Here is a 27,941-nt window from a genome sequence, read left to right as displayed (position 1 = left end):
TGGGCCCGGCTTGGCGGTGGCGGCGCCTTTCCGGGCGTGAGGCGCTGCGCCCAGGCCTCCCTCCCGCCTGGGCTCGATACTCCCCTGGTCTGGCCCAGCCAGACCTTTATTTTTCCGTTGGTTACGCTCCCTCCGTGACAAGGGAGTTCCCGAGCCCCGCTTCGGGCGTGCTGGTGTCTGACATCCCCGCACCGACCGGGTTCGGCCGGGGCAGGCCCGGGTGGGGAGGGGGTTGTGAATATTTCACCTTTACGACCAGGACAGGCCTGCGGCCGTCGAGAGGTTGGGGAGAGGGAGAGGGAGAAGGAGGAGGAGAACCCGCTCTGCTGGTTATTTTACCACTTCGTGTCGGGTGAGGGGTGAAAATGGAGGCATTGTGATAAAACCGGGAACAACAGCGGTGGCCGGCAGCACAACGACGGCTACCGCAGAACAGAGTGTCTGTAGGAATTAAGACCTCTTTTTTCCACAGGCATTAATAAATAACAATCCTTTTTTGTGCTGCTGTCGCATCTTTTATATCAAAAGAATTTTACGAGCATTAATTACATTTCATAACATTCTTTGTGCACAGTAAATATTACTATGCTCATTTTACTCCTGGGAAATGGGGAGATTGTCACATGTCTGGGATCTTGGAGGAGACGACTTGTTAAAGCTGGAAGGGTTCAGAATATAGGAGCCTAGTTTTTCTGGTCAGCCACTTAAACCAAATTTTTACTGTGTATCAAATTGTATTGCTAGCATTTTTAGTTGTTCATGCTTTCAAGGTTTATTCCTAACAAAGTCCCAGCCTTTCTGACACCGTCAGAATGAGCACATCGCTGCAAGGCTAAACATCATTCTAGAGTCGCACACAGAGCACTGCTAAATCTTACAAGTCTTAACAGCTCCTTGTAATCAGCTTGGGAATTTAAATCCCCACTAAATACATATTATCTGATGTTATTCCATTACAAAGGGCATAGTAATAATACACTGACCAAAGTTTATCTTCCAACCAGCTCAAAGGACAGGAGGGACAATCCGCAATGTAGGGTGGCAAGCTGGGAAGCGTTCACTGTAGCCATCTAGATGTTAATCTGTTCACATGCCAACTTCCACCAAGCTGCAAGCCATCGAAGTACACCAAGGGGCTACCGAAATAACCGCCATGTAAGGGAGTCGTTCCATTGAACAGCAACAGAACTGAGGTGAATCCCCTAGAGGAACTGAAATTGCAGTCTTGTCCTTTTTCCCCCCACAATAAGACCATGAACAGTCACTCACACTCCACACATCTTCATGGTTTTGATACAGTTATGTTCAATCCCTTAAAAAAAGTCCATAAACTGTGCCAACTATAATTGAAAATACCTAGCATCGGTTATAAAAGGGTTTGGGTTTCCTCTGCTTTCTTGCATTGCTTGTTAGGTAACATAATCTGCAGATGAATCTACCACATAAATTAGTGTACGTACTGCTTCTGTGGTGGCCATTACTGAAGATTCTACTTCCCGTTCCCTATTGCTTCATGTATTTGTGAAACAATGCCCATTTTGTTTGATGTTTGCCATCAGAAGTCCAGCGAATCCTCTGAAACTCTCTCTCATACAGCTGCAACTCTTGAGACACGCTGTGGAAGGTGACCAGATGTGCAGGAATATCCCAGATAACAAACTTTGTTTTGCAGACAGCACATCATTTTCTGCTGAATACAACAATTGTTTTTGCAGGGACATTTTTAACATTTGTGCTTTTACTTTTCCCTTCCCTAGTGAAACAAAAAACTCCAACCACCCCAATTCCTTATTCTGTTGTGAGGGGTGATGCTTACGGGCCACAGTAAACAGGGCTCTGCCACATATGGCACTGCATAAACGTATGCAGCAAAGTCAGAGCAGACAGAGGGACAAACCCACACCAGCACTAGCTACCTATGAAAGCCACAAATTAGATTTACTTCTGAAGTAGGGCACAGGTTAATAAGAGTGTGGGATGCTGTTTCATCTCAGAAATAATAGCTTCTGTGTCTGAGAAAAGCATATTTCATCTGTATGACTGAACCAGCAGCGTGGCAGGTGTAGCAACCCATGGCTGCAGGCTGGATATAAGGGCAGCATGAAAAGTGGGTCTACTGCAGCTCTGCAGGGAGGTGCAGAGAAGGCTTCCAGCTGTTCATGTTGCTGGCTGAGGTCATCTGCTGCTCTGCTGTCATCTGCAGCTGGGTGTCTGCACGTGTACCCATTTAACTGGCTGAACGGGCATAGGACCCTTGCCTGGTTTCTAGCTGGGATCAGGGTGACGATTTATAACCCATGTATCCCATTCTATCCTGTTCCTCCTCCGTCCTTCAGTGGGTATTCATAGTTTGTCTTGAACACCATGAACCACTGGATGGTCAGAGAGGCCTCGCTTGTCTCCCGCTAATCAGAGCGTAATGCAAGGAGCAATGTCAGATGCCAGTTAGGGAAACATTATTCATACACCTTCAGGGCTGAATTCAGTGCCAACAGAGGCTGATTGTATCCTGTTAGTGAAATCAGCTGCAGAATTTCCTTTGGCCTGGGCTATAACACTCTACCAGAGCAGCCTAGGAAAAGCCATGAACAGAGATTACCATGAGCTGTAATCACCTTCCCCAGTCCTGTCCACCCCGGGGCAGTATCCTGACCACTAACTCATGTTTTTGAGGTTGAAAGTCTGCTAGTTGCTGGTTCCTGGTTCTGCTCAGGTGACCTGCTATCCCCTGCTCCCAGCTTTCTCCTCCTTAAGCCACAAAAGGAGCCAGCGGAGGCTCTAGGAAATGAGGGGACAGGAGGACAGGGGATGGGAGGGAGAGGCAAAGCAAGCTGGAGTGGCTGCAGGCAGATGCAAGAGGGGAGAGGAAGGAGGAAAAACAGCACAAATGATGGAGTCAGGATGTTGCAGCTGCATGAGCTCAGGTTTGTTTTTTGGTTTTGCATTGCAGTATGGAGCCCACATGCCTGCTCTGCCATGGGGCTGTTGGTGGGACTGAGGGTATCTCCTGTGTGGACTGCAGCCTGCAAAAAGCAGCGAGCTGTGTAAGATTCATTCTACCTTCCTCTTCTGCCCTTATTTCATATGAAATGGTCAATATTTATTAGCTATATAACCACATCACACAGTGATAGTGCAAAGGAAGGTTTCAGGTCTGCTCTTTACCACTCTACCACAGCTTTTACCTGAGAATGTCTTATTTCCCCTGTGTAACAGTTCTTGATCCAAAGGTAGGGGGAACTGGGCTTCTGACCCAGTATTGCCTCTCCATAAAGCTGTCATGTTAGCACAGCAGAGTTCAGATATCATTCAGCTCCTACCAGTGTCTTTTTCCCTAGATGATGTATAAAATAAATAAAAAAAATATTTAGGTATTTATCTCCTCTCCTGCCTTCCTCTGCTCTTCCTTTCCCCTCCCCCTTCTCAGTGTCTGATCCATGCAGTGGGAAGCTCACGGGCTAACAGATGCACAACAGCCACGCGGAGAAGGTCAGGTGCCAGAAATGCACAACAGTGAGCTGAGACCTTGCAAATGACTCTTTTGATACCAGGAGTGCTGGGGAATAAACACTGATTTTAGCTTATCAGTAGCAGTGTTTCTCTCAGGTATTGCTCACAGTCCTCCCATATCTTTAATCTCTCTGCAGTACTTGTCAGCTACCAGTGTTTTTCTGAAAACGTAAGTCCATGTCTGTTATGCTGGCAGCACACCTAAAACCAAGTTAGCAAATTGTTCTCCTTATTAATTCTTGATTTAGGAAGTAAAGGGCAAAGGAGAAGTAAGTTGCTGACAGACCTGTGGTACCACTGGGAGCGACAGAACAAATGAACCCATACTCAGGTGTAGTCTGATGTCAGAAAAACAGAAGTGGAGGTATTTTGGAACCATTTCCCTACAAGACGGAGGTAACCTGATGGTGTAGCAGATCTTACTGGTCTGTAAATCACCAGGAGACAACTGGTTTCTGCTAGAGAGCTCTACCTCTCGTTTTTGCCTCATATGGCCTGTGCTGTCGCATCCTGCAGTGAGGGGAATGCAGCCAGAGACTTCACGTTGGTTCCAATCACTGGCAGAAGGCAAGCAGGGTGAAGTGTCAAGAGCACTTGGTGGATGTGAAGGGATAGCAGGATGCTCAGAGAGCTGATGTCCAACTCTGATGGGCTAAATCTCTTTTGGGAAAGTCCTAGAAGGAGATCTAGCACCTTGTTCTGGCTTCTTTCTTCAGAATCCAGGCCCAGCTTACTTCAGTACTGTTGTGAACACATGGGAGTTTTGGTGGCAACTGTCACCCAAATTTGAAGTAGAAAATTATTCTGAGCAGGAAATGAAACACTGTTCTAAGCTGGCTACATGTGAACTTTGATATCTTTCTTTACTTTTTATTTTACACTGTCTCCATGGTTCAGATCTTGATTTCCCAACCTTCTGCAAAACTGACAATCCCACATTTTGTATTGCATGAGTAGCCATGGAGGAAGCAAAGGGGTTTGGCAGTTGGGGCTTCTGTTACACAAATCTCACGGAAGCAGGGTAACACTGCAAGCTTAGGACAGTAATTGAATGCATTCGCTAAAATCATAGAAAAAATAGGTTGGAAGAGACACCAAGAGATGATCTAGTCTGTTTCTCTGCTTCAGCTGCATCTATTTCAGTCCCAATAGTGATATTCTTGAAAACATCCAGAAATGACAATTCTATTGTTCCCACAGGCCATCTATGACAGCACCCACAAGAAAGGTAAAAAAATCACAGTGGTAAAAATGTTTCCAAGGATAAATTAAGCAGCTCAGGCTTTTACTTAAGGTTTCTAGTGAATTCAGTACTCTTTACTTCATCTGTTATATCCTGGGCATCCTTTTAATCATAATCTTCAATGCTACAAGAGATAGACAGATCTTGACCTTCTACGGCTCTGTGCCAGCTGAGGATCTAGCCTGTTTGTTGTTTTTATGACGGCAGCTCAGACTCTGGACCACAACTGTGTTGCAAGAGGTTGGACTCTGAGGTTGCTATGTCCTGAGCACCTGATGTCCTGCTTGCAGCACCCGTTTCCTTCTAGTAAATGAACCCTTTCTCACTGATGCAGACCTTGGTTGACTGCCACATAGACATTGGGGCAGAGTACTGCTAGAAAGCACACTTGAAAAGGGCCCAGAAACATCAGGAAGTAAGAACGCACGGGTTTGCTGATGTGGGGATCATAGTACTCTCCACAGATACTGCCAAGAGCTATCTTCTGACTCATACATTTTGCAACCCAGTGGAGATAGCAGGGTAGTGCACCATGGAATTTGGTCGCTCTGCTCCCTGCCTAGGTATCTATTTGCTTAAGAATTTGATTCATCATACCAGTTATCATCTAAACGCTCTGGCATGTATTCATCCAGCTGGGCTGGCATCTCCCTGCTTGGCACAGGATGTTATTTAACACTGACATCGATTTAATACGGTAGGTTGTTTTATTGGATTTTGCAGGTGGTTTTGATGCCAGGGTTCTGGAAGGGAGTTTCACCCCATTAAGCTGAAAACTTTCTATTTTCTTTTATATCTGTATGGCATCCAGAAGTGGCAAAAGGATACATTTCTAATGGAAAATGGCAAATCAAATCAGTGGCTGTACTTTTTTTCATCTTTCTTCCTACTTTCTCACCCCTTTTCTTCAATACCAGCTTCTGTGCCATTATTCTCTCTTCTGACCTCTTCCTTTTTCAAAAATTTTCTTCTCAATTTTTCTTTGTTCACGATCCTCCTCTGTTACACTTTCCATGATCTACACTTTGAATTTCTTTCTCATTGTTCTTAGTGCTTTTTCGTCTTTCTCACCCCTTGGTGTTTGTTCTCTCCCTGCTCATTCCTCGTAAGCTCCATTTAACCTGGTTTGGGGCATTCACTATCAGGCTTGTGAAAACACTTGCCAGTTTAGCTGTGTGTTAGGAGAGAGAGTCTCAGACCTCCACAATGACATTTGGGTCTGCTATTGCATATTAGACTGTTTTCTGGAATTACCTGTTTTTATGGTGGCTAAACGCAGAGAGAAAGGAGAAGCCACCTCCCACACCACTCAGGAACAAATGCCTGTCTTCATGAGAAAAGGATAAGCAAATTTTGCCAAGTCCTACAGGCACTTTCCTCTCCCCACACAGGATTAATATGAAGTCCTGCCAAGGCAATGGTTGGGCACACAGTTTGAGAAATACTGTTACAGCTCAAAGATGCAGCATTAACTAGATCCCAAAACACACCACATACTGATCTTTTCAGTGCTGGGGCCCCCACAGCCTTCTTAGCACAAAAGCCCTTCCTGCAATTCTCAGCAGTCTTTCTTACAACTCAATGTTGTTCTTGTCCATACTTTCTTTTCAGTTTCCTGCTATATTTCATGCCTAAAATGGCAACAGGCAAAGAGTCGGCCAACAGGGCCATGTAGTCTACCCGAAGCTCTAAATGAAACCCCTCTTTGATGCTGTGGTTTCTGTAAACAGGTGCATTTCAACTCAAGAGTTTTACTTTGTTAAGTATTATGGGATTTGGAGAGATTTGAAAGTAAGCTTACATAATTGGTTTATCCTATCATTAACGTTGATAACTACATACTTTCCTTGGCTGGCAGACTAAACTTTCCACAGTCATACACTAAATGAAACTAACATCAACAGAAAACCCGATGGGATTCATCTTTTATTATTGTTAATCAGCATGAACCCTTAAATATAACAAAAGCTCAAGGAGAAAAGCTAAGGCTCTGCATATGTTAAAAGAGTCAAATGCCTTCATCTTCCTTCTAACTCAGGACAGACCAGAACTAACTGAGGCTAGCTTACAGACCTGTCATTGATAACCTATATTTAAAATCCTTCAGATGTCAGTGCACAATTAGCCATCACCCCTATTATTTCAGCTCATCATTTGTATCATATGAGGGTTTACCACTACAGTCCTGTGAAGAGGATGCTACAGATCAGTTTAATAAAGTCTTTGAAGAAGTAAGGAACTGTCTGTGATTTTTGGAAGCTGATTTTGAAAAAAGAAAGTTAATAAAGGCTTCATTTTGCTTGAAACATTAATCAGTGAATTCAAGTTGTAAAGCTCTGCACAGTAGTAAAGCCAATATGAGAAGCAAGCATTCAATGGGTTCTTTAGTCCACAAATAGTAAGGAACATAGCTTTTACTTTATTGAAATAGGTATACCTATAGGCTTCAACAAATAGGCAATACATACTATTTTACATGACTTATCACATGAAATTTTGAAGACCCAGCTGTGAATGAAAATCGGTACAGGCATGAACCCTTGCCTGGACTATACAACAGCAAAATTAGGAAATTACACTCAGGATTCAGCTAAGTGTGGAAAATTTTCCATGCAGTTTGAAGTTTTAATGATTGGGTGAATTTGTTTTCCTTCTCTCACTTTTTTACTCTCCTCTTCCTCCCTCTCTCTTTTTGCTTTTTTAATTTTTCTTTTTTTTAAAGATTACACTGTGTCTGCACTGATCTGGTACACCTATCCATACTATTTAGACACACAACCTAAATAAAGCAAGAAACTTAGATTCCATAGAGGTGTTTCATTTTTAAGCTAAGAGGCAGCAACATTTAATTACTAGCAGGCTGCAATCATTATTCACTGGACCCACTCAACACAACAGAAGGGTGCTAAGTTGATTCTAAATAACATTGTGTTATAACTAACAAACTTAAAAACCAAACAAACAGGAAAGCAAAAGTATTAAGATCCAGGACACATTGCTGAAATGTGGTAGAAAAGCATGATTCAAGACTAAAATATCCACACTAGAAATTCCTTTTTCTGTTTTGTTTTCATCCATAAGGCACACCATGTTAAATTCCAAATTCTGTATTTAGATATTCAATTTAATTTAGATCTAGACTGATTTTCAGGTATAACAGAATGTTTCTCCCAGATCTCAAAAGACTGCTTACCACTGTGGGTGAGGGATGACCAGTCTGGCCTATTAGTCACCTATGGATCTTCTTGTAAGATGTATTCTTCTATGGCTGGGAGGGTTGTTGTACCAACTCATCAATGCAGTCCTTTTCCTGAGAGCAACCGTAGTATGGAAATGGTACTGATGAATCAGCTCTGGTCTGTCCCTAAAAGCAAACAAAAGGAGAGAGAACAGATACATCATTTCAGGAGCTATAAATTTGCCACCAAGAAAAAAACTATTTACGTTCCACTGGCTGTTGTGGTGAAAAATAATTACAAAGAATGTTATTTAAGATAGGGTACTGAAATTACTTACTCCTTTTACCTTAAGAAAAAAAAGCTATTTAAAGATCAAGTATTTTATAGTTAAACACAATCACTCCCTACATACTGCATGCACTGCCTGTGTTCATTAACTAATGAGATTCTTTTTGTACCATGCAAAAAAAGGTCACCGTTTGAATACATGGTATTAACTATTCAAATTAGGCTGTTATCTAACACAATATTGCCCCATGTAATATTCATCCCATAGCTGGGGTTTTACATCCAAATATAAAATCTGTGAAAATGCATGGTTCAAAAGACATAGTAATACCTATATCTAAATCAAGAGCATCAAAAAGTGGGGTGGGGCAAAAAGCCACAGAGGCTTATTATGTGAGATGGTACTTGAGGAAGAAGAATAATCAGGACTACTTCATTTGCTTTCCTATTTGGTATCGAGATCCCCATGGAAGAGATACAGCACACATGAGAACAAGGGTGACAGCTTCCGCTGTGATGATTTTTCGTTGCTTTTTGGATCTAATACTACAGGTCAGAAAGAGCAATGGATTACTGTGCTTTCCAGCAACAGATAATTAACAGTATCAGAGACCTCAGCCTCCCTCATTAATTCAAAACAGTTCATCTGATCTTTTCTAGAGTATGCCCATGTACTAATTTAACACTTGGCAAAATGGATGACCACTCCACTCAGAGCAGCTATTTTGGGAGGCATCTAGTTCTAGAAAACTATGAGGCTATACTGTCCCCCAGGTCCTACTTTGAGTAGTCATTCAAAATGGTGCACAATAATCATCCAGCCTATTTTAAGGGTTACATTTCATGCTCCATGTTATAAACCTGAAAGATATTACTGAGGAGGATGCAACCTAAGAGGACAAGGGGAAACTGTGCAGTGGCAATGTCTAATGTTGGGATGTACATTGCAGTCATGGGAGCAAAGAAAGCTAACGACCTCTGTAATGACTTTCTAGTCATGGATACAACAAAACCTGTTACAGATTTTTTTTTATAAAACCTGAAGCGATGCATCTTCATTTTCTTCTGGTGGGCAGTCACTGTACATGATAAAAAGAGCTACAGAAAATGAACTGTGATACGGCATTTAGTCCAGCTATAGCTTTTTCAGTCCTGATAAACCCATTAAACTGAGCCAGAAATGACTCATTCTTTGCAATAACACTGCTCCAAAGCAATTGACTGCAGAGAACCAAGATACTGGCCTACTATGGCAAGATAGAAGGAAGTGTTCTAAGAAAGTTCCAACTATACCTTTATGTACATTTCAATTATGCCAAGTTCAAACACATTTCTTCTCCTACTCGCTGGGCTATATCCTGAAGGACAGTCTGGCATGTATCCAATGAGAAACAGGCCCTGAAGTAAATATAATGGGACACATGTACTTTGTCTAATAAGAAATGTCTATCAAATGTTTAAGGCAAGGTTGATCTTAATATCCATCACTTGTTTAATAACTGAGATTGATAAAAGGGAATGACAGGATAAAAAAGCTGCACTTTGCCCTTCATTGTATCTAGACATGCATGAAAGTCACTCAGTACTTTAGACTTCTTCCCACAGTCGAGCTGAAAGCTGAGTGTTCAAGGCAGAGCTGAACTCTAGGGAATGATCTGCCGTTTTTATAACAAGATTCCTGTTGGCCTTTCTATCCATTATAGTTAAGCACCACACATACACAGCCCATTTGGCAACAGTGTTCTTAACAATCCATTTACATTTTTAATTAGTTTATTGTAAAGTTTAATTATTGTAGTTAACTTTTTTTTTTTTTAATAAAGCTATTGATATAAAAATGGAGACTGAACCAATATCACAACCAGTAAGTTTCATGTTCATAGAAGGAGTAATAATGGCTGACGCAATCTGCCTGTGCCTACCAACATAATCACAACCAGCTTAGATAAAGACATTCCCTTTCATTATAGTGGCCCTTGTATGGACACTGTAATGCTTACAGAAATGTTAGTTTAGCAACAATTTGCTATCTAAAGCAAGAAAAAGTTGTATATAAAAACTAGGAAATACAATGCCTTGGTTTCACTTTTGTTTTCATAGTTACAACACTACAACTGCGAAGCTGAAATCTGTAAATGCTCTATCTTGCTTCTGTATGGAAGTCTCTGTAGACAAGCTTGCAAAATAGGTCTCCCAGGAATATATTCTGATTAAGAAGAGAAGAAAAATTATATATAGATGGGCTATTCCTTTAACCAGATCAGCACAAATGTGCCACCTGAGAGAAATCTACTAATTTTAACCAGCAATTTAAATAGCAGAGATTTTAAAAGTGTGGCTGTTCAACTCCAAAAAAAAAATATCTTTACATCACATAATAGGAAGGGTGACCAAACAAAAAGAAGACATTTGAAGTTGGACTTCTGAACATCTGGAAATGAGATGTATGAAGAGGAGTAAAGACAGTTAGAGAACCTCCAAATTTTGTAAGGTGTTCAGGATCTTTTGGGGGACTGCAGTCGGCTTCCCTGGTAAGCTAAATCTTGAAAAAAGTCGGTCAGAAAGGTCCATGTTCCTTCCACAGGCTAGAAAAGCAGAGAGTGAGTTTTACACTTTTCAAAAAGTATTGAAGCAATTGCTTTACTGTGTGCAGAAAGTGACTTAGAGTTTCCTGGTGGGCTGCAATCACGCATCACCCCTCCAAAACTACAGAAGGAGATCACTGAATAAATCTTAACTTGTCTAGTTCAAGTTTGAGATAAATGTCCTTCTGCATGTAAAAAGCCACTCCTGTATCAATCTATATCAACAACTGGGGGATAAAGGAGGGAAAAAGGGAACTTTCAGTGGTTTGGTTTGATCTAAGGTATGTAAAAAAAACCCCTTTGTTTTCTGAAGAATGCTGTTCTCCAGCAAAGATAGCAATGGATTGTAAATTACTGATGTAAAGAGAAGATTTTTATATATATTTTACTGAAAATTTATACTGCATGCATGAAATAATAAAAAAATGCACCCTTTTACTGATTTTTATACAGAATATTAGCATATTCTGGCAGAACAAAGTACATCAGCTGAGAAACTATCTCACAGTGTGTGATGTCTAGTTATCTCTGCCAATATTAGCTTTATGGACCAAGTAATAATATTATGTTAATAACTGCTGGTTGCTATTTGTGTACCAGACTGTTCCAATACCATGGTGATGAGCACGCTGTTGGTGTCTGGAACAGATGGACAGAACACAAGAGATACTTGCCTTGATTTTAAGACAAATAGGATTACCTGTTTCATTAATAACGCTACATGAAAGCAGAGACAAAACCACATGGTTCTATCTCCATCTCCAGTAACTGACAGAAAGGAAAAGGCAGTGCACATTTATAAAGACACACATTGGACGCAGCAAACAATTTACCCTAACTTTCAGGGAGAGCAAATCTTTGAATCACTTGTGAAGCCAATGCAGCTGCTTTATGCTGTTAAAAGTGGAAACAAAATTCACCACCTTGATGTTAGCAACATAGCTCCTTTGCAGTTCTCTGCAAAGGTGATACCTGAGGCTGGAGATGAGGCAATTGCCTGTGTCTTGCCCAACACCACTGATTCCCTACCTGCTGATTTAAACATCCCTTACAAAGAAGAAATTGCAACAGCTTTCCATCACTTCTGGAGAAGAGAACTGAAAGAACAGCAAACACCACTTCACCTCATCTTTTTGATATGACAAAGGAATAGGGAGAAAAGTACACTTCAATTCCACTACGTTGTTTCTTAAGTCCTACCACCAGACAGACACTTTATTCTGCACTCTCCTACTCTTTCACAGAAATGAGGAAGAAAGACCAAGAGACAAAAGAAGAGGGAAATATTTTCACTGTAGGTTGTGCAGTTTCATTTAGAATTAAGTCAGTGATACTGGGAAGAAATGATCTTGGGGCAGTCTCATGCACAATATAAGATATGATGCCGTACACTATTGACAAACTGTTTCTGAGTGACTGAAAAAGCAGTTATGTGGGGAAAAGAGTTCTGACACAGAGCACTGGGACCATAACAATAACAACTCCTTTCCTATCTCAGTGAAAAGCTGAAAGAGGAAACTGGAATCTACTGTTTTCCTATAAGAGCTGCCAATTTCCCACTGGTCCCAGAAGCCAGTCATGTTTGGAAAGGAAATGTCCTATCTCTGCATGGCAAAGCTAGCAGGGGCAGATGGCATGTGAACAACTTCCCCAACCACTGATCTGCCAAGGTCACAAAACAGAAAGTACAAATGGTTTTAAGGACAATCATTCAGTTCCTGCCAGGTCACCCAGGGATTCTGAAAGCACTTTATTCAATTTGGCATCCAAAAAGGTTTGAAATAAGGCCACCAATGTAGGTGAGGTGTCAGATCACTGCAGTGATATATTCCACTCTCCCAACACACATGAACAAAATTCTCTAAATTACATATGTCAACATCAGCATACATTGAAGCACCACGATCATTCAAAAGAACACTGTGGCAATGCCTTGTCTTTAAACTTAATCACCTGTAAATGCAGCCAGAAATTTTGTTCAAAACTGTCTGCTTCTCCTGCAGCACTGTCTGGCCTTTGGAAAACTTCACAATGTCAGACTGTAGCAGAGCTGTGTGAAAGAAGCTGCTGAGCACTGCTGCCAAGGATACAACAGTGAGCAGGGACTGTCTACTGTGTGGCCATGTAAAGCCTGTCTCAGGATGAAAGGAGCAACAATCATGCAAAGTGCTGTAAGTCTCAGGAAGTGAGATTTAGCAAGCAGCCTCTACTCAATGTGTCAAGCAAGGTCAGTGTTGGGGAGGGCTGTTAACCATGGTGCATTGGCAGTAAGCAGCAAATCCTCAGAACTAAAATGAGAAAACTTTTTGCCATGCTTTTGCCTTCTATTCCCTTTTTACTGGCAAATTACACCCATCTGTATCTGTCCAAGGAATCATGTCATACTGCTACAAACACAGAGATTTTGGTAGGTCCCCATTCACCTCTGAAATACACAGCTTGAGAAAATAACAGGAAATAGCAGAGCAAAGATGGTTTCCAAGAACCACAGAGACAAATCAGCACTTTGTTCTTTATGGGTAAATTAAAAAATCTTCTCTGCTGCTCTATGGAGCAGGATGAAATATAGCAGAATGACTTAGATTTCTGCAGAACTTTGCATTTGCAAATACTGACTGCATTTTCATTTGTTTCCAGTAACAGGAACAAGTTGGATAAGCTAGTTAATTTGAAAGCGAAGCAATGACAGCTGCAGATACAAGACAGCATCCCTTCTTCCTTCTGGGGGATGAGTATGGATATCAAAGACAGGGTACGAATCATTTTCTGAATTGCCTGTTAACCTTTATTGAGTATTGACCATTTGCTGAGGGAAGCTGCATGGAATTTAGGGTGTGATTCATTTTACTTTATCAATTACTTCTGAGCTCTCTTCAATAAGAAAAGCAAAGACGTCTACAATACCATTGTGGGATTCCATCTTTATTGTCTCAATAATTCAGTCTATTCATTTTCACTGGGAAAAAAACAGACTTTCCATACTTCGGCACTAGATTTTTAGCCTGGGTTCTAGAAGTTACAGTACCTGCTTTTTGTTCACTTTAATACCCCCATATCTAGCAAAGGTACTGCTAAATAACTACCACAAATTGGTCTGGAATGATGAGGTCATATTTCAGGGCATGAGACCAGAGAGCAAAAATCCCCTTCCTGCAAGGCTTTGCCAGCCTCAAGGAGAAAAAAAAAAACAATAGGGAGGAGGAAAGGAAATTAAATGAAAGACTGTCCTGTTCTTGACCTGTAGTTTCAGATTTTCTTAGATATTTGCCAATGAAATCAGTGAAATATTCTTGAGGAACAGGTAATTTTTATGCTGACAGTATTCAAAATACTACCCAAGGAACACTGAAAATGCTACTGAGATGTGGTGACTTACACTGAGCATAGTAAGAGGAAGACTGTGGCTGCTAAGGGTATGGCCTGTGCTCTTGGGCACCAGGGTCACACTCTACATAGTCTTTATGGTTAAATCTTCTTTTCCATGATATAGACACTTCCAATACATAGCATCAAAGGACTATTCAGGCTAGAGTAAACATGTAGCAATACTTCTCACAAGTACTCTCCTAGTCACCAGCTTCCATAACCATTTGCCCCTTCTGCAGCCATGAACACATACCCATGTCTGCTGACAGGGTCACAGAAAAAGACCTCTTCCTTTCACAGAATCAGGAGAACCATTTTGTTTGCCTACTGTGCAAAGAGCACCCCAAACTAATCATTTAGATTCCCATAGTACATAAAGTGTTGATATAAACAGAACACAGACACTTAACCTTCATAATACCTAAAGGAGTCCTTAAATTGGAAGACGACTTGTTCACTGTACATACCCAGCAAACTCACAGGTGATACCCAAGGCTCAGTTCTAACCTGCTGTCAAATATTAAGTTCAATGCAGGAAAATGGTCTAAGGTGCCTGAAAACCCACTACTACTACCTTTCTTGGCCCTGGCCCTGGAGTTGATTCAGATGTTGGCTAAGCTTATGAAAGCACAGATCTGAACAGTCAAGATACCTGTGCCAGTTTACAACCCCAGCACTGCTCAGGCAGGAATCATTTGAACACACCAGTCACACCATCTATATCAGAGCGTTGTGAAAGAGTGATTTGGCAGGTTGGACACCACCCTGAATTCCTTAAAGAGAGGAATCCTAATCTAACTACCTCAGTATTGTTCATTATCATAAACTGCAGCTGTTGAAAGTAGGGCTTATGCCCTGCAAGCTAACTGCTTATTAGAATTGAAAAAGTAAGGCTTGGAAGGTAGGAACTGAATACAGAAATCTGCTATCTCATAGAGTAATAGATGAAATGATACAAAAGTGGAGAATAGAAATTAACTTCCTCAGATTTAAAAAGAACTTATCCCTGGATGAGATCTGTGTTGTTAAGACAACACATCCTAGTGTCTAGTCTACATATAGTTCTTGTAGAACATTACACTTTCTAGAAGCATAAGTTATAGTTTAACTGGAATATTATTATGTTACAAGCCCTAGTGGTTGGTACATTCTTACTGAGAGTTTCACTGAGGCAAGTAAGTCTTTTTACCACACCCAGCTACATGGATTTTCCCACTCCAATTATCTCAACAGATCTTTTGTATTTTGTGGAAAAACTTCTGCACTTGGATAAGGACCTAGATAAAGCATTTTGTGCAGTCAAGACATGTTGATTTTTTTACATGCAATGACATAATCTACATGAAACCTCCTTTTTTGCTTTCTAAGTCTGAGACAATGTATACATTGCATAGAATACATTTTTAGCTTGTGTTAGCAAACATGAGGTAGCTTATTCAAACCCACGTCTGGAGCTAAATGAAGTTTTCAGAAGCAGAGGGGAAAAACATACAGCTGTTTATTCTGAACAGTTCTTCTGAAAGTTTCCTCTTTCATTTTCCATTTAAGCATTTCTTTTTTCCTAGGACAAAAGCATAGCCTGTCACTACCACATATCTCAGCTACAGGTTCTCAAACAGTCAAAGGAAGGTTATTTTTCAAGTAAACCAAAGCATTAACAAAACAATGGAGTATTGAACTACTGGGATGAAGATTTGATAAAAATGTTGATAAGAACTGCAGAAAATTGTTCTGTTTCACAAAATGTGCCTATTAAAATTGATCTAGGTACATGTTCAGGTAGATTGTTTTATGCACCTGTTAATGGATTTTGTTTTCTCATTCATACCCACTGCAGCTCCCACCTAGAAAAAATATATATTACTTTGGAATGACTAATAGGTTAACCAAAATTAATCATATCAGTAACACCTGCCTAACAAATAGTTCAAAAACTGTAATCTACGTAGAGGGTTAGATCAACACCTGGAATTCTAACTATACATATTTTCACCTAATAAATAACCAAGTTCCAAATAAATGCCAACAAACCCACCACAAAAGTGCAATGTTGTAAACCTGTACCCCAGCTCTCTATGAAACAGCTTCAAGGGCTGCAATGTGAACATGGGTTTTAGTGCTGCTTCCATTTACCCTTTCTATGCCCCAATTTGAGATGACCTTGCCTGTGCTGGAAATCACCAAATCCAGAGGAAGTGCCTTCTCCAACTGTTCTGATTTCCTAAGGAAAAAAGGCCTCTGTCATCATATTTTGTGTATAAATGCCTATTTCACTGTCTTCACTTCCTCTTTCAGGTAACTTTTGAATCCAGTGTCTGCTTTTCAACTAAATTTGAAAGTGAATCACAAAGTTGTCACAAGTTTAGCGAAAATAGGCAGCCAGCTAAGGAAGAAGAGGACATCCACATGGTGCCTCCAGCCATGGAAGAGGATGTGGCAAAATCTTATCAGACGTCAAGACAATCCATCTAGGACAGACACAAAGACCATCCAGGACAGGGGAAAAACTTGCATGAGACACAAAGCCACAGGAAACAAGGCTTCAGTGATTCCATTGCTCATGGGCCTACTTGCTCATTTCTCTTAGACTTTCCTACCATACAGAGAGCTAGGGTTCCCTAAATATCTGCTCATGCCATTCACAGTCCAAGTTACAGTTCAACTACATCTTCTTCTTAAAAACTCCAGTGTATATTTAATGAGGACTTTTTTCCACACTCAGAATAGATCTCCTTAGTGCCTCAAACCACTGAAGAGTTCTTCAAATACTCTGTTTCCACTATCTACAATTTTTCTAACTGTAAGAAACCATTTTTATATGTGGCCCTATTTAAAATGTGACTCTGCTCACTGGCATTAGTTTGTAAAAGTATATGAGTGAAACTTTTTCTTGCTGTTTGTTGAGCTTAAATATTCAAGTCCCCAACTGGTGTTCATTTATGTTTTGTGCAGGCAGAAGCTTTGCCTGTGATGCCATATGCTTGTGCAGTATCAACAGGGCTTCAGGTCATGTACAGATGATTTCTTCCACATCTAGCAATGCCAGCAGATAGGATTAACAGCTGCAGAAGTTCCTCACCACTCTTCAGATGTGCTAACAGAAGAGTGCTATGGGAGTACTGCTAACTCAGGTGAGGCAAAGCCAGCTGCCGTATCTCAGACCAGAATTTTAAACTGCTTAAAATAACCTACCTAATTGTGCTTAATATGAATTAGGGAGAACTCACAAAACCTGCTCTGTGACAGGTCAGTATGTAGCAGCTAGAAGGACCCATGTGGTTGTGGATGGAAAATCTCTTTGCTCTGCACATCCAGATCTGGAACAAAACATCTGTCCATGTTCTAAACTAGCCAAGACTGCAGCTACTGTTGTCCTAAGAAAACCAAGAAACATAAACAGAGTCTTTAAGACGTCAAAAACACCTACTTAAAAAAGGAAACGCTATTTCTCCAGCAACACAAGCATAATAAGGCCCAAGGTTATTGAGCTTTTTCATAGAGGAAAATACCTTTTGGGACATTTTCCAATCTCATAAACATGACTGTGAAGGAGTGAAAATTAAACTAATATCACAGAACAACTGTTAAAACTCAGCCTTCAACCTAAAAGTACTGATCAGTACTGATCATCTAAATTAAGGCAGTTTTGCACATTCTATCACAGTTTCAGTGGCCTTTTTTTAAAAATGCAAATAGACAGGTGCTCATTTTGCCCCAAATAAATCTAAACCAGCATCATTTTGATATTTGAAACTTATTGTGTATCTTCTAAATGAAGAAATAACTTGTTTTCTCACAGACAAAAATTGTGTGTGTTTCATACCTCTTCACCATCAAGTACGGTACATTCCACCTTCAGAAGGATACAGGAATGTTTAAAGACAGTGTTCTCTGAAAGCACCATGACAACCATACCCAGGTACCACGTCTACACATAAGAGGCAGAGCCTCACATTTGCTACAAAGGAGAGGCAAGCATTCACACTGTGATAGTTACAGTCTCACTGTAGAACTTCAATAAACCCAAAGTACAAATATAGCCTCTGCCTTGTCTGTGCTAGTGTCCACTGAAGTGAGAGCTATCCCCATGTGAATAAATTCTCAGCAATGCAACTAGTGAAGACTAGCATCTCAGATATCCGTGCCTCAAAGGAGAGCTTGAATGGATTTTCAGTAGACTAATAAGAAATGAGTTCATGCTGCAAGTTTTCCCTCACTAGAAGGTAGTGGTAGGATCTTTTTCCTCCTCCCAGCCATCCATTTTCATAAAATTACTAGGAAGCTGGAAGACTGGAGTTCTCTGTCTCTCTTCCAAATGAAGTGAAATGGCCAACGGGGTTCCATGTTATTAGTGCTGGATGTTGGATTAGACAGGGTATGATCACATAAACCTTATTTCTTTAGGGAATCAGGCTCAAAGAATCATCCCCCACCACCTTTTTGCACTAAAAAGACAGCTATTAACTGACTAATCTATCTTCGACCAATGAAGAAGGTGAAGAAACAAAGCAAGTAAGCAATGATGTTAACTGTAGGAATAAATTACTTTTTGGTAGTCAGGTGGAAGAAAAGCCTCTGAGGAAATTTAATCACCACACCCTGCTAGTTATTAAAGGACTGTGTGGAAGCCATGGCTGGGTGACTGCTTATGCAAACTTAGGAAAATGTTTATTTCATAAAAAAGATTAAACAAAAGGTTTCATGACAATGTCTGCTGTATCTAACAGGACTGGACTGTTACACAAAACCTGATCTTGCATCCAGGTAGACTATTGTGTCTGTGTGGAGCAGACAGATTTGTGCATGCACATGCTAACCAAAGGATTCAGCGACAGGGCAAAAAGAAATTACTGTATTTTTTGTTTACAGGCTGTGACAAAAAACAAGCTTAGAAAATAAGTTCTTTTATGGATTGAGGCTTACATGCATGTATACTTACCAGGTAGAGCAGAGTTGCAACTTCTTCTATTTGAAGGATTTGTTGCTTTGTGAACTTTTAAAGGAATACTTTTCATGTGCACCTAAATGAAAAAATTGTAAATTGAGATTTGATCCAAAATACGTATTTTAAAAATGTGGGGCTGTAGGGAAAACCAATCAATAGATATACAAAACTTACAATAAAATTTACAAGTAAAATTCTGGCCGTGAATACCCAGTGAAAATAAGCAAAGCTGCAGAACTCTCGGTTACATTTTTATTGTCCCAGTGAATAGTACTGTTCACATTCTTGAAAAAGATTAGAATTGGGATGTCACATGTAGCTACTGTGATTCATTTAATCTTTTTCTGTCTTTTTCCAACTAAGCATTTTCACAGGGAAAAACAACGATGTCATCAAGTTCTCCTCTCTGCTGAGACTGGGTAATTGAAAGGTTTTGTGCTGATTTGTTGATTAGAAAATTTCAACCAGTTATATTATTAATAAAAGTAGGTTCTCTTGCCATTACTTTGTGGTAATTCATGAGGGAAACAGAAGTACCTCATGACCTGCTTGCAGACCACAGTCAGGGGATGAAGGATCACCCAAACTTCCAGAATACTTAAAAGGAGGACCAGAATTAGACACACCTCTTATTTGAATAAAACAGGACAATATTTTATAGGGAGTTACACTTGTTTGCAACATGATTTTCCTAGTTAGAAGAAATAAACCCAGATGAGAATGAGACAGATTAAATTCTGCCTCTCCACTGTTATGCAGTCTTTCCCTCTACAATTATTGATCCAAATATTAAAAAATCTAGGAAAACCCATACAACCCCACATTAAAATTAGTAAATAACTTCGTTACTTTTTTAATTATCCCGCAGAAAGGCCAAAGCTAGTTGTTGCCATCTTCACTATCTAAGATGCTTGTCATTGTGATGTTTAAGAAAAAGGGCTGAGATCCTCAGTTTGTGCCCAGCTCTGACTCCAGTTTGGATCCGAGTTTAACTAAGCAGAAACAGCCGTGAGTTGCTACTCAAGACTGCCACCTCCTGTCTTAGATCCCTACTCACTGGCTGATAAGTAACCTAATGAGGGTGCTTCTCCTAATACTCCCTTTGCTTGTAAAACTAATTCTATGTAGAAAGAATGTTTCTTCAAAAATAATCAGACACAAATATTTACAGTTACAGGAAGTAGAGCAACTATGCAATATGTTGTATCCGTCTTACGAACATGGATATCCAAAACTATTAGACAATGAAAATTCAAAAAGGAGATTCACTGTTCTGTGTTTTAACAGACAGGCCTATCCATTTTATTATGCACATTAATCAATTGCCAGATAAAAATACATTACTGACACCTGAAATGTGCAACTGCATTTATAAATTGTTGATTAAAGGGAGAAAGATTAAATGGAGAAAGGCAAAAATTGCAAAAAATTGAGAAATTAAAGGACAGTATTGTGCTTTGCACACTTCAGATGTCTGACAGTTCTTTGCTTCTAATCTATTAGGCAACAACCTCGCAGTCTTTTATTCACACCTGAGACTTTCTCTTTATGAGTCTGGCTACTGAAATCCAAGTAAATGCATATTCCTGTGTTATTTTCTAGCTTGAGACCTCACTGTTCTCCTTGTAAGAAAGCATAAAAATTCTCATATGAATGTCTTGACTACACCCAATCTTCACCTGCAATTTACAAAAAAAACCCTAACTTTATTTTCTTTCCTTTTCCTTCTGTTTTGCTATATTTCATCTGAAATACAGGGTAAATAATCTCTGCAAAACTGCTAATTGAAAGTTTTAGATATTTTTCAGTGTAACAAGAGAAGAAGAGTTCTCCTTATTTTAAGCTAGTGGTTCATTCACTTATTTGAGCTATTTCCCCATTTTCACTCTCAATCTTAGTAGTAAGGTTTTTGGCCTTCGTTTAACCAGGGTAGCCTCCAGAGGCCTGCAGTTAAGAATTTCAAGAGCAGTACTCACTAGTTCTCACCTCAATACTGAACATATTATTACTCTTGTGCTATGGCATTAGGAATCCAAAAAAAAAAGGGGGCAAAAAAAGCAAGCACATCATTTTTGAAGCAGGTCTTGGGTTACTTTCATATAATAAAGTTCTTACAACTAAATGGAGTATGTTAAAAAAGTAATTGTGCTGAGTGTCTGCACTGCACGTAAATCAATCAATTTTGCAAACATCCAGCATTTCTGAGAAATCCATTTGGTCTTCATTAAAAACAAAGGCTTTAAAAAAACCCAAGTCTTTTGAAAAAAAAAGCGAGAGGTGCAATTCAAACCATGTAGTAATACCATATATTGACAATCCTTATGCCTGCTAGAAAAGCTACCTAATGAAAGACATGCTCTGAAATGAATCATTTAGTTGAACCTCCCTGGTCTTCAAAGTATTATACAGAGCTCTCCAAGTGTTGCAGGACCAGTATTGTCAGGCAGGAAAGCTTGGAAAACTCTGCAGCACAGCAGCATAGTAGGCTTTCCTGCATCCCACAGAGCAGGCAACCAAGGTACAGAAACAATCACAGAATCATCTAGATTGCTAGGTTGGAAAAGCCCTTGAAGAACATCTAGTCCAACCATTAACCTCACACTGACAGTTCCCAACTACAACAGATCTGTCAGTGCTGGGTCAACCCAACTATTAATCCCCTCCAGGGATGGGGACTCCACCACTGCCCTGGGCAGCCCATTCCAACCCCCACAACCCCTTCTGGAAAGAAATGCTTCCTAATATCCAGTCTAACCGTGCCCTGGCACAGCTTGAGGCCATTCCCTCTTGTACTATTCCTTATTACTTAGTTAAAGAGACTCATCCCCAGCTTTCTGCACCCTCCTTTCAGGGAGTTGTAGAGGGCGATGAGGTCTCCCCTCAGCCTCCTCCAGATGAAACAATCCCAGTTCCCTCAGCCGCTCTTCGTAAGACATGTTCTCCAAACTCTTCAAATGGTGCAGATTTTTCCACCTCCTAACCTCTTGCATGATGCATGCTTGCATGATTGAAACAATCAGGAATGAATCTCTCCAATATCCTTGCATACAGACTATTTACTATGCCCACATGTCCTGCTGCCATGGTGTACTCTGCTCTGAAATTTCTGGTTGCACCTCATCTTCCCTTCAGTCTTTGAAAACTCATAAAATCATAGAATCACAGAATTGTCTGGGTTAGAAAGGACCTTCAAAGATCATCTAGTCCAACACCCCTGCCACAGGGGACACCTTCCACTAGCCCAGGTTGCTCAAAGCCTCATCCAACCTGGCCTTGAACCTTTCCAGGGGAGGGGGCAGCCACAGCTTCTCTGGGCAACCTGCTCCAGTGTCTCACTATCCTCATATTAAATAATTTCTTCCCAATATCTAATCTAAATCTACTTTTTTTTTCAGTTTAAAACCATTGCCCTTTGTCCTGCCACTACAGGCCTTGGTAAAAAGCTTTTATCCACCTTTCTTATAAGTCCCCTTCATATATTGAAAGGCCGCTATCAGGTTTCCCTGGAGCCTTCTCTTCTCCAGGCTGAACAACCCCAACTCTCTCAGCCTTTCTTCATAGGAGAAATGGAAAAACTCACTGCCTTCTAGTTTCTAGTATGCACTGAACATATTTTTTCCTCAGATTAGTTAAAATTACAGATCCTTATAACACACTTCAATGCTACCTTTCATTTACTCTTCCCGCAACTCATCCTCATGTGGAGCTAGACTCCATACATATGTGTGAAACATTGCAGGATGTCATCTCTGTGAAAACTGTACATGAACTGTTAAGTACATAATAATTGTTACAGATCAATGTATCACAATGGGGCGCTGACAATAGCTTTTAATCACAAATTCAATAACCTTATTTGTGGACAATACATGTCCACAAATGCAAGCTAGCTCAATAACAAGTGACTTTGTTTTGTTCGGGTCATACTTTATCACAAAGTCATTACTACAAGTAAATATAGATTAGTTAAATAATACACATAAATTACTCAGGTGTCATGTTCTCTGGCATTTTTCCTTTTCTAAGTATTCCTATTAAAATGAATATAGTAAAGCTATTCTTCAAATCCAATGGCACGTTATAGTATTTTCTTTCTAAACAACAACATTCCATTGCGTTTTTACAGCAATGAAGCATATGCCCATGTAAAAAACAATTTAAAAAAATTTGAAAATGCAGAAAATAGATAAAGAATTGTAAAAAAAAAAAAAAAAGCCATTAATCAATTTTTTAAAAGTAACATTTGCTTGTATGGGACTTAACTTCACAGCAATGAAGGACGAATTGATTTGAAATCATAGTCTTTGAAAATATGAGGTGCAAATAGGCTTCAGCTATCAGAATTCTACCATCAGCAAATAACAAAACACTATTTTGCATATGCTGCAGATGAGTTTTGAAAACTGCATTTATTTTTTAACAAGTCAGTGTTCAAGCTCACAGTATTAAAAAATCAGTGTTGTGGTTAATGCACAGGATTGGGTATCAGATGATTCAGAGTCTGGTCCTGGCTCCGCCTCAGACTTCCCCTATGAGATAATTATCTTTTCAGAGGTGACATCTAATTTTGGATAACCCTGCTCTGCCTACCAGATTTTAATATCTGGAACCCAGTTTTCAGAAAATGGTTTTAATTGACTTCAGCTGGTATAAAAAGAACTCAAAAGCTCTGGAAATCAGAGTCCTGAAACTCTGAATTTCCAGTGGTTGCCATATATATCTCTGCAAAGTGTCCACAAAATGTTACCAGTGACATAAGTGGAGAATTCAGATTTATTAATACTTTGCATCTGCTGCACATGCCTAAACAACTACAAAACATTTAGGACAATGGAGAGCCAGGTCCAGAGCATCCAGAGGCTTACCATGAGTGAGGTGTCCAGTGTCCAACACACCTCATCTGCACATTTCAGTGTTTCAGCTTTGGTCATCAGAAATTAAACTGTTTCAAATAAGAAGCCGTAGCTGAAAAGGCAGATTTTCTTTACTATAAAATTATTTGTGGCCCTTAACTTTCAGGGAAATCAGTGTAAGTATATGCCCTGCAGGGATCTGGACCTCTGTGAAAAAGCATCATCACATATACAGTGATCAAAATGCATCATGATTTACAGTGTCTGAATTCTATAACTTTATTTGATGTTGTGTTTTAAAAATTCTAAATGGCAGATGTGATACACACTAGAAATGCTACATGGAACCGAATTTGAGTTGAATTTAAAAAACAAAGTGACCCTTACAATGTGTTCCTGTGTTTATCTGGAAACGAGTCAACAAAAATAAAAGTTCTTATTCTGTAACCCTGTGACACTAAAGAGGAAAAAAATTTTCTCCACCTCATGAGAAATGTTATTGAAAAATCCCCAACAGTAAAACCATGTCCTCATCACATTTAAACAACCAAATACCTCATTCAGGAATCCTAGTGTAACCTACATGGGATCATACCATCTGTGTGAAGATGTTTTGCATTTATGCCAGTACTTCCAGCTCTGATGACTCAGAATGGGTGGTGCTTACAGGGAGGAGAACCCAGACCCTTTTGTCCTTCACAGAAATCCAGGCCTGCTGAGCACTCTTCTCCAAAGCAGTTAGACACCAGCACTGTCTTTTCTTAGCAGGAAAATAATCCTGCGTAGGCTACCATGACCACACTGCTTCTGGCACCTGAGCGAGGTTGGTTTTGATAACCAAGAAAGTTAGATATTCATGATTTGGTAAAGGTCAGAGTCCCTTAATGTTAACGAGGTAGTCATACAATGTTGGAGGTGTGTCCGTTGAGGGTTTATCTGCTCTTTAAACCATGATCTGTTTAGAAGTGTTCAGACTTCCTGAATGTTTTTAATCTACTGTATCTACTGAATGATTTTATTTTACTGTATCCAGTATATACTGGATACATATACTGATTCATAAATCCAGCAAATGATACGGAGCTAAGAGACACTTTCTGTGAATATTTCTAATCTTCTATTTTTGGTAATAATTCTGAGACAAAGGAAAAATGCCTCAATAAGAAACAAACAGATTAATGAAGATAAAAGATTAATACTAATACTTAGGTAGAATGTCCTTCCCCTGCTCTGCCAAAACAACATTGGAACCAGCCTCATTAACATAGGAACTGGCCTCAGTTTCCCCAGCCAGCCCAGAGCTGGCATGTGCAAATCCTGTACACCTACACTGAGAGAGTGGGCTCCTTAGGAACTGGTGCTAAGAAACACCCTGTTTGCTGTTCTGTGTGTGAGATGTCATCTGCTCCTCCCAGACTCTCCTTTCTCTGCTACACTGAGCAGAGCTGTAGGACAGCTGTCTCAGTAACTTATTTTCCCTTTCTGTTCTGAGCATTTCCTGTCTCTGTATGGTTTCTCTATGCTTGCACACTAGGATAAGCATGGAGCAATTAATTGGCAAGTTCATAAAAGTCTATTAAGCTCTGTATAAGATAGTGGTAGTACTTTACCTGATAAACTTCAGCACTCTGCTGTCATCATACTTTTATTATCTTCTATCATGAAGACTTGTTCTCTCACAAAAGTCACAGCAAGTCACCACACCTTCTTCTATTAGGAAACGGTGGGTAGTTTTCTCCATGGCTTTACGAGCAGCAGTGAGTGGACACTAGCTTTTTTGGAAGAGAAATCTTCTATTTACACAGTATTATGCAAAGGTTACTTTTCAACTGACTGCAAAAAACCCAAGTTATGGAGTATATATACAAAATTACCATGAAAATAGAAAGAAAATTATTTTCTTCTGTTAGCTTATTTCTTTACAACCTTCTAAGCAAGCTGCACTAACTAGAATATACACAGAATGGAATATGTGCAATATATACACAAAGAAGATAATTCAAAGGTGTATGGCACCCTGTATTTTCACTCATCAATTCACTAATTTTTAAGCTTTTCCACTTCAAGATTTCTTTGCATCATATGACTGACCTACAAAAGAAATACCAATGCCTGTGTGTTTTGGGAGTAGTTAAATTAAATCTCTGCAGCTGTAATTTATTGATAAGTACACAATGCACTGTAATATTAGCACAGTTCACGAACTTCACAAATACAGACTCTCTGCAGGATCTCTGGGGTGTTACGCTGTTCCTCAACACCACTCATGGGAACAACAGATCTTCTCCACTCACATCCCAGTGGCTGTACTGTCATGGAGAAGACATTCTCTGTTACCCTGCTTGCAGCAAATGACACAGACAAGTACAGATCACAACAAAACTTCCTTCCATTACTAACGAGGTTGCTACCATGCTCTGCAACTATTCTTCCTACAGACACTGCTTTTATTTTTTTTCCTTTAGGACAAGAAGTAATATCTCAGTTCAACTAAACTAGTAAAATAAGTATTAAAATAGTTTTCCATTCAAACCACATTTTATTTCCCTTCCCACTTTGTACATGACCTTTAATAAAACACCACAATCTTTTAAGGCTATTCAACAACTGACAGCAATAGTTGGTAGCAAGAACAGCAATGGATTTACCGACTATACCGTGCAGTACATAAGTTCCTCCTTAACAGGCCTCCTTCCAATACAGAACTTGCAACCCTTTGATATGTAATCTTTTATGCTACGATAGAAGCAGGAAATTAACTATTTATTTTGCAGTGATTGGCAGACTTCAGTATCACTATGACTTGAGTGACACTGTAATTTCTGACTGCAGTTCTCAAACTAACCCTTTGTCATACAGTGTTTTCTTTAATTTATAGTCTAAATCCCTGATAGGAAAAGGCTCATCATAAAAGTTACAGGGGATGTATATTAATGTATTAAAATAAAAATCTTAACCATATATAAGGATCTAGTGAATATCTAATATCAGAAAAGTTAGTGAAGGCAGTTTGCTCTTTAGTTGGCTCTTTTTTTCTTCAGGTCTGCCAAATTAAAAAACACAGTTTGCTTCAGAGCAGAGTAAATTTTGTCATCGCAGTACATGAGGAGGCATAGCTGAAGCATTCTGTCTGACAAGTCAACAGATGATCTGGACCCAAAATTAAATATTTCTCATTCAGAGACTGCAGATGCTTTATTCATGAGCATTAGTATGATACAGCATGGTACCATATCCAGCTTATTGAAACTAAGTCACGGGCAGGTTAAGTGATGCGTCCAGAATTATCCAGCAAGTCTAACAATAGAGTAGTAAACAGGGTGCAGTTCCCTTGTCTGAACCCTCTATGCTGGGTTCAACAAGCAGAGTGATTTCAGATATACAGATTAATTAATTTTTCTGGACAAAAAGCAGGCTTTTAAGGCAATTGCTTTATACATCTGGCTTCACCCAGCAATTTAAACTGTTTACTTGTATAAATAACAAATAATATCAAATGCCATGCCCTGAAAAATAGATTAAAATATGAGTGTTAAACACATATATATTAGAAAGCAATTCATACCCAGGTAAAGCTGTTACTGCTCCAGAGTGACCAGGATGTCCTTCCATTATAGCTGCATGGCACTGGATCAGTCCATGTTTATTTGCTCAGCCTCTTCATCCTGCTAAGTAATGCCCTGCTTCTCATTCTCAATATCTGGATGTGATTAATGTTAAAAAAAAAAACCAAACCAAACAAATATTATGGTTTATATTCTGGTATTTAAAAAATTTCTGATTGTTCCCCTTAGTCTGCAGAATTCAAGGCAGAAAAACCATTACAACCACCATTATTTATATGCAACTCATATAACTATGCAAAAAGCTTGCACTTATAGCTTATATCGTTTCTGCTATGCCTGATTGTAACAGGCCGTTCATTGATAGTGGATTGACATAGCTCATGGCACAGAAGTAAAAAGGGGGGGT

At 39.7% G+C, this 27,941-nt stretch overlaps 1 long non-coding RNA gene across 3 annotated transcripts; it reads right to left on the bottom strand.

The window, feature by feature from the left end:
• Positions 1-46: 46 nt before the first annotated feature.
• LOC113478614 lies at positions 47-27,665 on the bottom strand. 3 transcript variants are annotated; one of them, XR_003398097.1, is made up of 5 exons: positions 27,535-27,665; positions 25,580-25,737; positions 9,514-9,618; positions 7,947-8,117; positions 47-6,159 (listed from the first exon to the last, which is right to left on the bottom strand). It is a non-coding gene; the product is annotated as an uncharacterized LOC113478614 (long non-coding RNA). The 3 variants fall into 3 exon arrangements; XR_003398099.1 differs by having other exon boundaries at positions 47-1,690; XR_003398098.1 differs by lacking the exon at positions 25,580-25,737.
• Between the last annotated feature and the right edge of the window lie 276 nt (positions 27,666-27,941).

Source organism: Athene cunicularia, assembly GCF_003259725.1.
Source record: "Athene cunicularia isolate RWA chromosome 3 unlocalized genomic scaffold, athCun1 chr3_part1, whole genome shotgun sequence".
Lineage (NCBI taxonomy): Eukaryota > Metazoa > Chordata > Aves > Strigiformes > Strigidae > Athene > Athene cunicularia.
Note: the sequence above shows the minus strand (reverse complement) of the source record. Positions and strands in the feature narration are given on the sequence as shown.